Below are 12,962 nucleotides of genomic sequence, written 5' to 3' on the forward strand. Positions count from 1 at the left end.
CTAAGGTCTTGCAAGGTAAAAAGGAGTTGGGGACTGGAATTTATGATTCTGAAAATGCTAAGAAAGAGCTTGCACATGCAATTATTTTGCATGAATATCCACTTTCAATAGTGGAGCATATTGGTTTTAGGAGATACTCAACCTATCTCCAACCATTATTTCAAGTTCCTTGTAGAAATACTATAAAAAAAAGAGATATTCAAAGTGTATGAAGTTGAGAAAACCATAATTTTGAAGTTGTTAGAAACTCTCCCACAAAGAGTGGCCATTACTTCTGACATGTGGACTGCGAGCAATAAAAAAAAAGGGTATATGGCTGTCACTGCTCATTACATTGATGAAAATTGGGATCTACAAAGTCAAATTTTGAGGTAATTATAATTTCTTATAATACTAGTTTGATTGAATATTATTTATATTAGTCATTGAATGTGAATCTTCTTATATTAGGTTTATTTATGTTCCTGCCCCTCATACAAGTGAAAGACTTTGTAATGCATTGGTTGAATGTTTGATGGATTGGAATATTGATACAAAATTGTCCACTATCACTTTAGATAATTGTAGCACTAATGATACAATGATTGAAAAAATTAAGGATAAGTTGCAGTTGAATACATTGTTAAAGGATAGGGCCTTACTTCACATGTGTTGTTGTGCGCACATACTTACTTTGATAGTAAAAGATGGGTTAGAAGTTGTGAAAGATGGAGTGGAGAGGATTCGAGATAGTGTTGCATATTGGATTGCAACACCTAAAAGGAAGGAAAAGTTTGAGGATACTGCCAAACAATTACAAATCTCTTGCACCAAGAATTTGGTTTTAGATTGTCCGACTAGATAGAATTCAACTTACAAGATGCTTGATGTTGCCATTTTGTATGAAGATGTATTCAGTCGATTCAGACAACGTGAATCCCAATACAGTTGTTCGCCTACAAGTTTACATTGGAAATTTGCAAAAGATATTTGTGGCAAATTGAAATTGTTCAATTCTATCACTGAAGTGTTCTCTGGCACTAATTATCCAACTTCCAATCAATATTTTCCTAAGATTTGTATGATCAAAATTGCAATAAATGAGTGGATTAAATCCTCTGATGCATTGATAAAAAAAATGGCAGAGAATATGTTGGGAACATTTGAAAAATATTGGAATATGGTTCATTAAATAATGGGAGTTGCTGTTGTTTTGGATCCTAGGTACAAAATAGAGTTGCTTGAATATTATTATGTTAAGTTGTATGGGAATGATGCTAATGACCAAGTTAAGTCGATTCGACAGTTGTGTTATGATTTGCTTTATGAATATCAATTGAAAATGAATAATGGTTCTAGTAGTGATTCTCAAATGTTGGATGTCCACTTTAGTAATGTTGAGGATGATGGTTTAGAAGACTATGATTTGTATGTCAGAAGAAAAAAAAAAGCTAGAACTTCGTTTGTCAAAACAGAGTTGGATGTTTATTTAGAGGAGGAAGTTTTGCCAAGAAGTCCTGATTTTGATATTTTGTTGTGGTGGAAGTTGAATGGTGTTAAGTATCCAATATTTCAAACCATTGCAAAGGATGTATTGACAATTCTTGTTTCTACTGTAGCTTCTGAATCTGCATTCAGTACCGACAGACATATCTTAAGCCCTCATCGAAGCCGACTTCATTGGACTATTTTAGAGGCCTTGATGTGTGCTAGAAGTTGGTTATGGAGTGCTGAGAAGACTGGTATTTGTTTTAAATTATTCATTTAAATTTTAATATATTTGAAATAGCTTATAATTTTGTATATCTTAAATTATTGTTGTTTATATTGTACTATTTTGATATTGATAGGTGATTCAAATTCTAAAGTGGATAATGAAAATGCTATTTTACTCAATGAAATAGAGTTTGACGATGAAGGTATTCTATTCTCTACATTGTTTGATTTAAATTTGTCATGTTAAATGTTTATATTTAACTTTTATTTTTTAATATAGGTGAATTGTTGATCAGTAGTGTTACTTCACTTTCCAATTCCCTTCTTGAAGATGAAGATGATCGTTAGAAAATGCTTATTTAGAACCTTTTTGTTTTGATGATTTGGAACTTTTTACTGTTTTAATTGATTAGTTCGTTTGAACTTTGAATATTTAGAACTTTTGTTGATCAAAATATTATGACTTGTAGCAAACTTAAACAAATTTGAAGATATTGTGATTTTATTATTTTGATTATTGTAGTTTTAGAACTTATGTTGAATGTTACTATTTAGTCAAATTATTGATTTTTTATGTTATGAATAAAAAAAATTCAATTTTTGGAGTGGGGGCGGATGCGAGGCGGGGAAACCCGTCCCGGTTGGGTGTGGGGGCGGTATTGGAGTTGCGGGTGCGGGGTTGGTAATGCTTAAAACCGTCTCTGCCCCGCCCCGTTGCCATCCCTACACATGATGATGTGGATGAGGCAGACTTGGGTGTTGAGGAGGCTGACCAGGATGATGATGAGGCCGAGCAGGATCAGCAACTCGGATTCCCCGGAGGACCGATGGTGACATCTGTGTTGACATCGTATGAACACCACGTGACTCGGATGATATGAGAATGAGATGTATATTTTAATTAATTAATTTAGAATAAGTATTTATTGTATTTAGTATATTATTTTTTTCACTACGTTTAATTAATTGTTTATTTAAATAAGAATAAGTATTTATTGTTATGTTCTATAAGTATTCGCAAGACTGTGGGTCGTTAAAGGTTGTTACTCATGGATTGAAGCTGAAGAAGTTTGTTGAAGTTCTTGTATCAGATGTTGTACATCATTGGATTTGAGAATCTGGGTTAATACATTTGTCTTCAGCTTACCTCATTATGGCTGATGCTGGTCTGATATCTGCTTTTGCTGAAATGTGACATAGAAAAACCAACTCATTTTATTTTCCATTTGGAGAGATGACCATCACGTTGGACGACATCGTAACTCTTTTTCACCATTCACCCCGTGGTAAATTTTTTGATGCACATGTGAATATGAACACTAGTAATGTTGCAAGAGCTGCACATGAGTTCTTATGTCCAACATGGGAGGAAGCATGTGTTGATCTCTATCAGTCACAACACTAATAGCATTCATCATGGCAAGATCTCTATCAGTCACAATAACTTTAGAAATTAATTTCTTATAGACAAACAATTGTCTTACCTTTTCAAATACTCAGATTAAGTTATCTTGTCATTCTTGTTCCAAGTAAGCAAACCCAACCGAAAATGTCAAACTAATAGATGTGACACCGACAATTTCAAATAATGGTAATTGATATCTATTTGTTTTGTATGTGCTACCATATATCAAAATAAAATGAAACGTGTTTAACAACTTTATACAATCAGGATGCGTATAAAATATATCTCTCAGAACATATGAATTCTCTTGTCGTCTTGTCCCATGTACATAATTTTCTTTCTGTATTAACTTCAACAGATGTTGCATTTCTGTGTACGAACCTCTCAACGATGATCGATAAGTACTCCTTGCTTTATATATTTGATTGGAAATTGTGAGATTACCTTTATTTCTCTCTTTCAAAGAATTCAAAATGAATCTTGGTGCAAGCTTATACTTTGTCATGTCATTGACAAATTTCCTCTCTTCTTCATTTAAATGCCACAAATATGAATGACATGTTAAAGTATCCACTAATTCATGATTGTCTGTTCCACAACAAATACTAATTTTTCATCCTTCACTGATATTCAACGATATACATCTGAGTTTAAACAGACAATTTTCCTTGTGAGAACAAGTTACTGTTGATTTTGATTTTGATATATATCTTCCACCTCTTTCGTATCCCAAAATTAATTTGTCTTTTCTTTCTCTCTTTTCGGTTGTTTTATCTGATCGAATGATAACCATTAAAATTTCATTTTGCCTTTCACTATTTTTTTCCCATTCAAATACAACTTCTCGAGAGGAAAATACCTACAAAATATGTTTCAAATAAAACATCAATATATATCTATTAATATATATCTTTTGATGTTTTTTGTAAATTTATGTTTCGAAAGTTTTGAATTTATGGAAACCTTTGAAAATCTGAGAAATTGTGTTTCGAATATTTCAAATTGATCAAAAGTTTTGACATTTTTGATGATTTCTAAAAAAATATATTTTGAAAGTTTCAGATTTATCAAAAGTTTCAAAAATATAAATAAATAAAAATTCAATTTTTTATATTTCGAAAGTTTAAAAATTTTCAAATGGTAAAGTAGATTTTGTAACTTTCGAAATAGGAGATGAATAATGAAGTGGTAATTTTTTTAAGTGTTTTATATATAATAAAAAAGAGCAAAATAATATTTTTAATGGGAATGGGAGATGAAAAGTGCAGGTGGGGGTGTATATTACATTCCTCTCAAATAAAATAGTAAATTCTACAAGCTCGGCCCACACTCTTAGTTTTCTTATGATTGTCAGCTACCTGCTAGTTTTTGTCCGTATGTTTTTTGTTTTGAAAATTGTTAAGTGTACCCCAAAAATCTTTTGAGTACCCCATCAATTGTTTATCACTTTATTCTTATAATACCCTCTCAAACTATGTATAATATTTTCAAGATTTTAGCATTTCCCTTATTTTTTCTTTTTAAAAACTACAATTTGAAAATGACTCGGAAGGATTTGATTCATCTAAAAAAAATTCATTCAAAAAACTAAAAATTAATAATACATCTACATCATACAAAATCAATTTATTTATCAACAATTGATATAACTCATTTTATTTACCTAAAATAAATTATTTAGAAGAGTTTATCTTAGAGACATAAATATATTTAAAAATGAGAAAGACTAAGAAGTGCCCTTGTTAAAAATCTAAATATAGAAAAAAATTCTTAAAAGTTGTCTAATTCAAACTTTGAAATTACAAAAAGTAATTTTTTTACTCAAAGCTTATTTTTTTTATTTCTTTTTTGTATTCTTAATAAATGTTGTTTGGGTACTTGTTAGTAAGACCCTTGAAAATTTCTTTTTTTTTTTAAAGCCTTTGCCTTTAGACTTATCAATTTTAACTTAAAGGCCTCATTGTGCTTCACTTTTTTTATTTCGTTTTCGTTCCCCCACCAAGTTGAATTAGGCTTTGGTACCATTTGTTAAAGATTCTAGAGAGCACTAGAAAACAACAGGTCAAATGCTCTAAAGACCACAAAAGATTTTTACACCATATATCAACCTAAAACTTTAAGGCATTATAGATATGATCCAATATTTAGTTCATTCTCAGTCAATGTGAGAATTAACTACTAAAACTTGAACGCAACAATCTATCTCAAGTATGAGTTTCCCACATTCTATAAATTTGCATCGCCGTCATTAACAACGACACCAGCCTCTTGACTACACCGCAAAAAAAAAAAACTTTAGATACAAGAATCCAACACCAGAATATACTCTCACTCCTCACATAATTGAATCAGACTTTAATACCACTTATTGGAAAATTCAAAAACGCATCAAAAAACGAAACAAAAGCTCTAAAATTACAAGAGACTTTGTCACATTTTAATCTAAAATTTTAATATATTAAATATATGAATAACTACTCTTATATATTTAACATTTAACTCATTTTTAATCTATATAAAATTTAATTACTCACACTTAAACGTAATTAAACCTAATGTAATATATAAAAACAATGTGACATTAGAGTCATGATCTTAGTTGACATCAATTTAGTAAACTTTGTATGATCAATTAGTTGATTGGTGTATCAATTTAGTGAGCTTTGTATGACTTGGTCATTGCACATAGCATATGTTGTGCTGTGTGAAACGCTTATTTTTTATTTCTAAAATGAAAAAAATAGTGTCTAAGTCTAAACTCAAGAATCACTCAATAGGGATCGCTCAATGGAAGGTGGTCCCTGTGTTGTTTGTTTGTGCTAAAAAAGCACCGCCGTTGCATATGCGGCGAATCGATTCACCTTTCATTCTCTCTCCATCATATGCCACCGTCACGCCACAACACAAGCAACCAATTCCACCCACGTTTCTTTCCTATTCTTTTTTTGTCCTTTATGTTTCTTTCCATTCAAGACAAATAATTATCCAAAAATATCTAGAAAACTTCCTTACCAAGAATTAATTAAGAAAAATGGTTCAACCAAAATTGTATTAAAAATATTTTCTGTATAATAATGTTTTTCAAAATCAATATTTCTTTTTGTAACTTACACATTATCTATTCTTTTTAAATCAATATTTGTTGAATTTAATTACAATTTTAGTTTTCTTATTTTTATTTAATTTATAAAATTTATTTTTCTTTTTGAAAGTCAAATATTTTTTTGTCTCTCTTGGATATTTTTAATTAAAAAATGATTAAATGACATATTTTAAACGATTTTATATATAATACGATGATGTTGAATGGTTAGTACTCGTAAAATTGCAATAAATATTTTTATAAATTTCAATTTCAGCTTCTAAAGTTATTCATTTTTGTAATTTAATTAATATCATATAAATAATAAATGTATCTAAATAGTTCTATATCATGATATAGTACGCTGCATCATTTAAGATATGTCAAATCATCATTTTATAATTAAAAAATATATAAAAAATGATTAAAACTATCAAATTTAAAAAGAGAGTAACTAGTTTATAAGTGAATTAGTAAAAATAAAAGGACCATAATATAGTTAAGCTTATTTATTATTATGTGATTATGGAATATTTTAAAAAAAATTAAAGATAATTCTGTTTGTTCGCAGTGGCGTTGTTACATACTTTCCTTAAATATGTATATTTTTTCAATGTTTTTTTATAAAATAACTTCTATGGTACATTTACAAATTGATATGTTTTGATATTATCAAATTAATTGATCAATAGTTAATCTTACAAAATTTTAATGAATCGGTTTGATCAAATTAAATATTTAATACCACAAAATTTTTAAATTTTGCACTTTAATCTCTTTTGATTACATAAATAAATTTATAATTTTTAATTAAATTTTTTAATTACATAAATAAATTATATAATTATTGAAAACTAAACTGCATAAATAAATATGACAGTGTTATTAATTTATCAATCTGTAACATGTATAAATATTAACGTGGATGAGTTAATAAAAAATCAACTTAATTATTGATTAAAATTTTAATAATACCATACATTTTTTTTTTCTTTAGAGTATTATAGAAGTTGTGTAAATATTTTTACTTTGTATCCTTGTAAATAGTCTTAACAAGATTGATGTTTTATATGACTTTTGAATTATGTTAGTATAATCTTAGAATATATATATATATATGAGAAATACACTTTCTTTCTCGTAAACTTTTAAACACAAATTGCTATTCATCTCATCGAAAAAGTGTTTGTCCCCATTATTACTCCTATTCTCTGGGTCAATAAAAATAAAATAATGAAAATATAAATGTCACATGTGTATGCATAAAAATGTAGCCCAAGCAACCAATTAAGTACATATGTGACCCTTATTGATAAGTGTGTGCGGAACCGCATGCACCTTGCACTTGATTTTACTGTTGTCTTTGAATTCTTTGGTTCTGTAAATAAAATTATAGTAATGGTTTTGAATTTGTCTGAAAGCAACCAATATCAATATGGTGATTTTACTCTTCTCACTGCATGCACCTCGGTGAGATTCACAAGACTTATCATTATACTGTTTGGTTGTGCGCATGAAGCAACTTTCAAGCGCAAAATTAATTCATCATAATTATTATAAACTGCATTTTCCTTTGCAATCAAATAAAGTAACAGTTGAGTCAAAAAATATTTTAAAAAAATTGTTATTATTTTTTGTTATTAATGGATTTTTTTATTGATCTTATGGTTGTAAGAACTATTAAATTATTTAGAAGATCTAAGTCATATTTATAATTTATTATTAAAAAGAAATTGATTTACATAATTTAGAGAAAAAAAATATAAAACATCTATTTCTATGTTTAATATATTTTTGATAGTTCAACTTTTTAAAACTTTTTAAAGTAATGTGAAAGGAAAAAAAGCCTAATTTAGGAAGTTGTACACCTTTTCATCTTTAAGGAGAGGTGCTCTTTTAGTTGATTTTTTTGGAAGGTGTGATTAACATGTTAGACAAGGGGAGCAAAAGGAAATAAATAAATAGGAGTACTAATATAAGAAGTAATCATGATTCATGATGTATTGTTTGTGTGATAGAGAAGAGAATAAGTGGATTTCTTGCAAAGGCAAAGCAAGAGCAACAATAATAATGTCACATACAAAACAATTACTTAATCCCTAAAAAAGGACAAGGACACAAAACTTTAAAAGCCAAAAACGTCCTCTCAAAAAAATAGTAGAAGAAAACAGTTATTTCCTCTGTTTCTATTTATAAATAAAAATAAGTTAATAAAAATTAATATATTTAATTTAAAATCTTAGATTAAATATATTCACTTTTATTAATCAATTTTACTTATAAATAGAAATTTCACTTTTATTAATCAATTTTTACTTATAAATAGAAATTGAGAGAATATATATGTACTATATAACTCATTATTCTAAAATATTCCATCTTGTATAATAAAATAAAAACCGGGCCGTTGTAATTATTATCACATGGATTGGGGACAAATAGATGCTTTCATGAAGGGAAGGAGGGAATGGTTGACACAAAAGCTATTAACCATGAATGTGAGATTGTCATGATCACGTGAAAGATGCTCTGTTTTTTTTCTTTTTTTTTTTTTTTGTGTGTGGTTGGATTGGAGGAATTTGTCTAAAGCACTTGTATATATAAGGTATATTATGTTCTTTGGATCTAATAAAATAAATTGGGCTCGGTAACATTCTTGAATGTGAGGAAATTATGGCCTCTTCATAGAATCTAGTATTGTAAACTTGAAGTTGACCTTCAATAGAATGAGTATACCACGCATTATTGATCATCTATTTGGATCACAAAATTATAACTGATAGTTTATAGTTTTTAAGTTAATTAAACTGTTTGATAAAATTATTAATTCAATTACTTTAAAAATGTAAAATGATATAAATGAACATTTTTAATTAAAAATAAATTTTATTAATACATGTTTAAAATATTTTAAAAGTAGTAATTTAAATATTATATTTTTATTAATTTAAAATATATCAATCTGATATTTTTTTATTTACCTATTTTATTTATTTTAAATTAAAATAAATAAATTAGTTATTTACTTTAAATATTAATCATTTTAAAATTCAAAATATTTATAAATAGTTTTAAATTATAATAAACAAATTATTTAGCAATCTTATATATTTTAATTATTTAGCTAGTTTATTTATTTTAAGTTATAATGAATAAAATTTTAAACTATTTAGTTTAAAATACATTTATTAAATTTTAAAAAAATATAAAATTTATTTATAAATAAATTATTTATTTTAAATTATAGTAAATAAATTATATAGGATAAAAATTGATTTTAATTATAATAAGATAAAATTAAAAGAAAAATAATAAATTATAAATTCATAACTACTTGAATTAACTTATATACAAAAATTACCTTAAACTATAAACTCATAAATAATTGTTACTAAATAGGATTTATAACTTATAAATTATAAGTTCATTTTTCTCTCTAACAGAACCGACCCATTATGAGAGAAAAAAATACAAGTAAAACAAATGAATTATATGGATTTTATAATCATAACAACAATAATTTAAATTATGTTAGGCATACCCTTAATGCAAGTCACAAAGAACCGCACTAATCTCATTAAGATTTAATAAAATGAAATTTATGTATAACTTACAAATAAAAGAATTATGTACATGTACTTAAACTTAACTTACAGGAGCATAAGGTTAAATAATTTATGTCAATCGTAATTAGTCTCATATTTGTCTTTTTTCTCTCACAACATAATAATCTAAGGTAACATAAAATGCATAATGTTGACATGGAAATATTGAAGGTATTGATAAATATTAACCAAAAATATCATCTATTTTATTTTATTTTTCAAACGTAAAATTGTGTATTAATAATGTGAAGCACAAGACGTATGTACCAAAACAGTATAATTATTTAAGTTATTTTGGTGCAACGAATAACTCATAGAAGGTAATTAGGAAACACTAATTATATAATGCCAATCATATATTAAGGGTTTTAGTAAAATAAATAAATAAATAAAACAAAACACATATTAGGGGTTATAGATGGAGTAAATGTATTGGTTTGAGGATGGCCATAATGCACAGTTAAAGTTCAACTTCGAATATTAACATATTCAATATTACTCCTACTATTTAATTTGTTGTTAAAAAATCATATTTTTTTTCCAATGTTGGTCCGGAAATTAAACAATTGATTAGTGATTTTATAACTTGTAAACAACACATTTGAAGTTGTTAAAATGTAAAACAATGAATTAACGAACAAATTTAAAACAGGAAGGTTAATAGTATAAAATAATAAAATATTTAAGCGTATAAGAAAATTAAAGTGTCAAAATATTTATGTTTTTATATTTATAATATTAACAATACTAAACTTATTAATTAAATATATAATTAATCGAAGTATATATATCAATTTAAATCAAACGAATACACTACAAAATAGAAAAAAAAAAACAATACATCATCAAAATTACAAAAAAAATAATACTGCGCTCATAATAAGAAATTAGAGATAAAATACCAAAGAAGAAAAATCAAATATATGTCGAAACCACTTATATATTTAAAATAGTTATTTTAAAAAAATTCTTGAAAAAAATTCCTGAAAAAATTCTTGAAAAAATTGAATTTATCAACGATAAAAATACTCTTATTTTTTCAAATATATTAAAAATTGTGTATTCAAATTTTTTAATTTTTAACTATAATTTTTTTTTTAACAAATAGTTGAAAGACATTTATTAAGGTATCAATAAATAAATACTTAAAAAGTAAGATGAGAGTGTGTTGTGTGAAACCTTGTTAGAAAAAAAAAGTAGTATTAACTTTCCTAATCGGTGTAGATTCCATTTCTTGGATTCCGGTTTTAAGAGTATCTCCTCAAATTAGATTATGATGCCGTGCTTTAATTGGCCATCAAATTTTGGAGGATTAGTTGGCAACTAGTTAAGCCACAAACCACAAAGGTCTAGCTAACCCTCACCCACCACAACACCACTCTTTCTCACTATACCAATCAAAATTCCATATGTACCCCTACTTTTGACCTTAATTTTTTTCCATCTTAAATTGACCTAATCAAATATTTTGTTCTTGAGTTGAAAATTTTGAAAGATACTTGCAATTCATGATCCACAACCCCGTTGTTTTCAATTCCATGGTATGATTACATCCATTGGAAGAAGGATCCCCTTTGACTACTTTAAGGAATAATTAATATAATATAACATAATCATAACCAAGCAATTATAGAAGAAAGCCACGGCAAACATTAAAAATACCATTGTCGCCTTTACTGTTATTGAAATTTTATTGTGCCAGTATTTATTAATCTTATTTTAGTTGATGGTTCATTATTACTACAAACTTATTTTATGGGTTAAAAAATAAAGAAAGATGAATTATTGTAAATCTCAAATGAAAAGTCACTTTTTTTTATAGATAATTCATTGACTAGTTAGATAATGAGTAGAAATATTACCATTTTCCTCACATAAGCAACTAAATAAAAGAGAATAAAAGAGGAAGAGTTATAATTATGTGATAGTAAATGAATAAGAGTTATATATTACTACACAAAGTTTAAATTATGGTCAAAGAATTTTCTCTGATTTCTATGTGTCGAAAGTCAAAGCAAAAGAAAATTCATGAGAGATCAATCTAAATCACTCGTAAAGTTTTTTTTATATGTGATTCGGATAAAACATCAGATTTTTAAGTAGCAGTAAAACCTCTTTATCAACATATCTGATTATGGAATCAATCCTTATAGAATTTTTGTTTGGACCTTTGACATCCAAATTAAGTTTGACATAGTATCGAGGAAGAGGAGATCAATTGGTTGGTTAGTTTAATTGTTAGTCGGTATAATTGCTTTATGAGTATTCAACATCATTTTAAACTTTATAATGATTTTTCTCGTATTATATAGATGATTTCACCGGTTCCAATAATTTTACCTTTAAAATAAAAATTTCGTGGGTAAATTGCATTTCATAACAAACAAACAAAATTAATTCAATTATATTATATGATACACATATAACTCAAGAATGTATCAAAAAGTGACCTAAACGAGTTTTAAGAATGTTCCTTCTAAAAATATAGTAGACTTTTAAATACTTAGTTCATGTTTTTATTTTGGTTTTTGAAAGGATAAAGAAAAAATATGTTTAATTGTATCTTGATTTTCGAAAACAATGTTAACCAAAAATTGTTGACAAAAATAAAAAGTTAAAAAATATCAAAAATTATAAATAAAGAGGGAAAAATATGTATAATTGAAGAAGTTAAAAAACCTACAATCAATGAACATATTTTCTTGCTCAACATAATATATTTTCTTGTTCAACATAATCAATTAAAGTAAACAGAATCAAAAGTCTAAGAGTTACTAACACATTGTTCAATTAACTTTTAATTTAAACATAAATGCAAATGAGACGAAAAAAACTCTATATTAATAATATAAATCAATTTTATATTATTAATTAATATAAACAATTAATTGTATAATTATATCACATAATTATGATTATACCGTAAAATTGTTTATAGTTAGAATGCATAATCATGAAATGTAATATAACGGTGATATTGATATAGGGTATTTAAGAAAATTGATGAGTTGTTAATATCTAGTTGTTAGGTGTTGATTCTTTGATTGTAAGCATCCGACAAAAGCAGTGAAGATGCGGAAACGGGAACGAACAATTCAAACTGCACGTTTAAGATAAGAATAAGATATTACTATTGAATATGTTAAATTCAATAAACATTTAATAGTGATAATAA

The sequence above is a fragment of the Cicer arietinum genome, chromosome 6 (genome assembly GCF_000331145.2).
Source record: "Cicer arietinum cultivar CDC Frontier isolate Library 1 chromosome 6, Cicar.CDCFrontier_v2.0, whole genome shotgun sequence".
NCBI lineage: Eukaryota > Viridiplantae > Streptophyta > Magnoliopsida > Fabales > Fabaceae > Cicer > Cicer arietinum.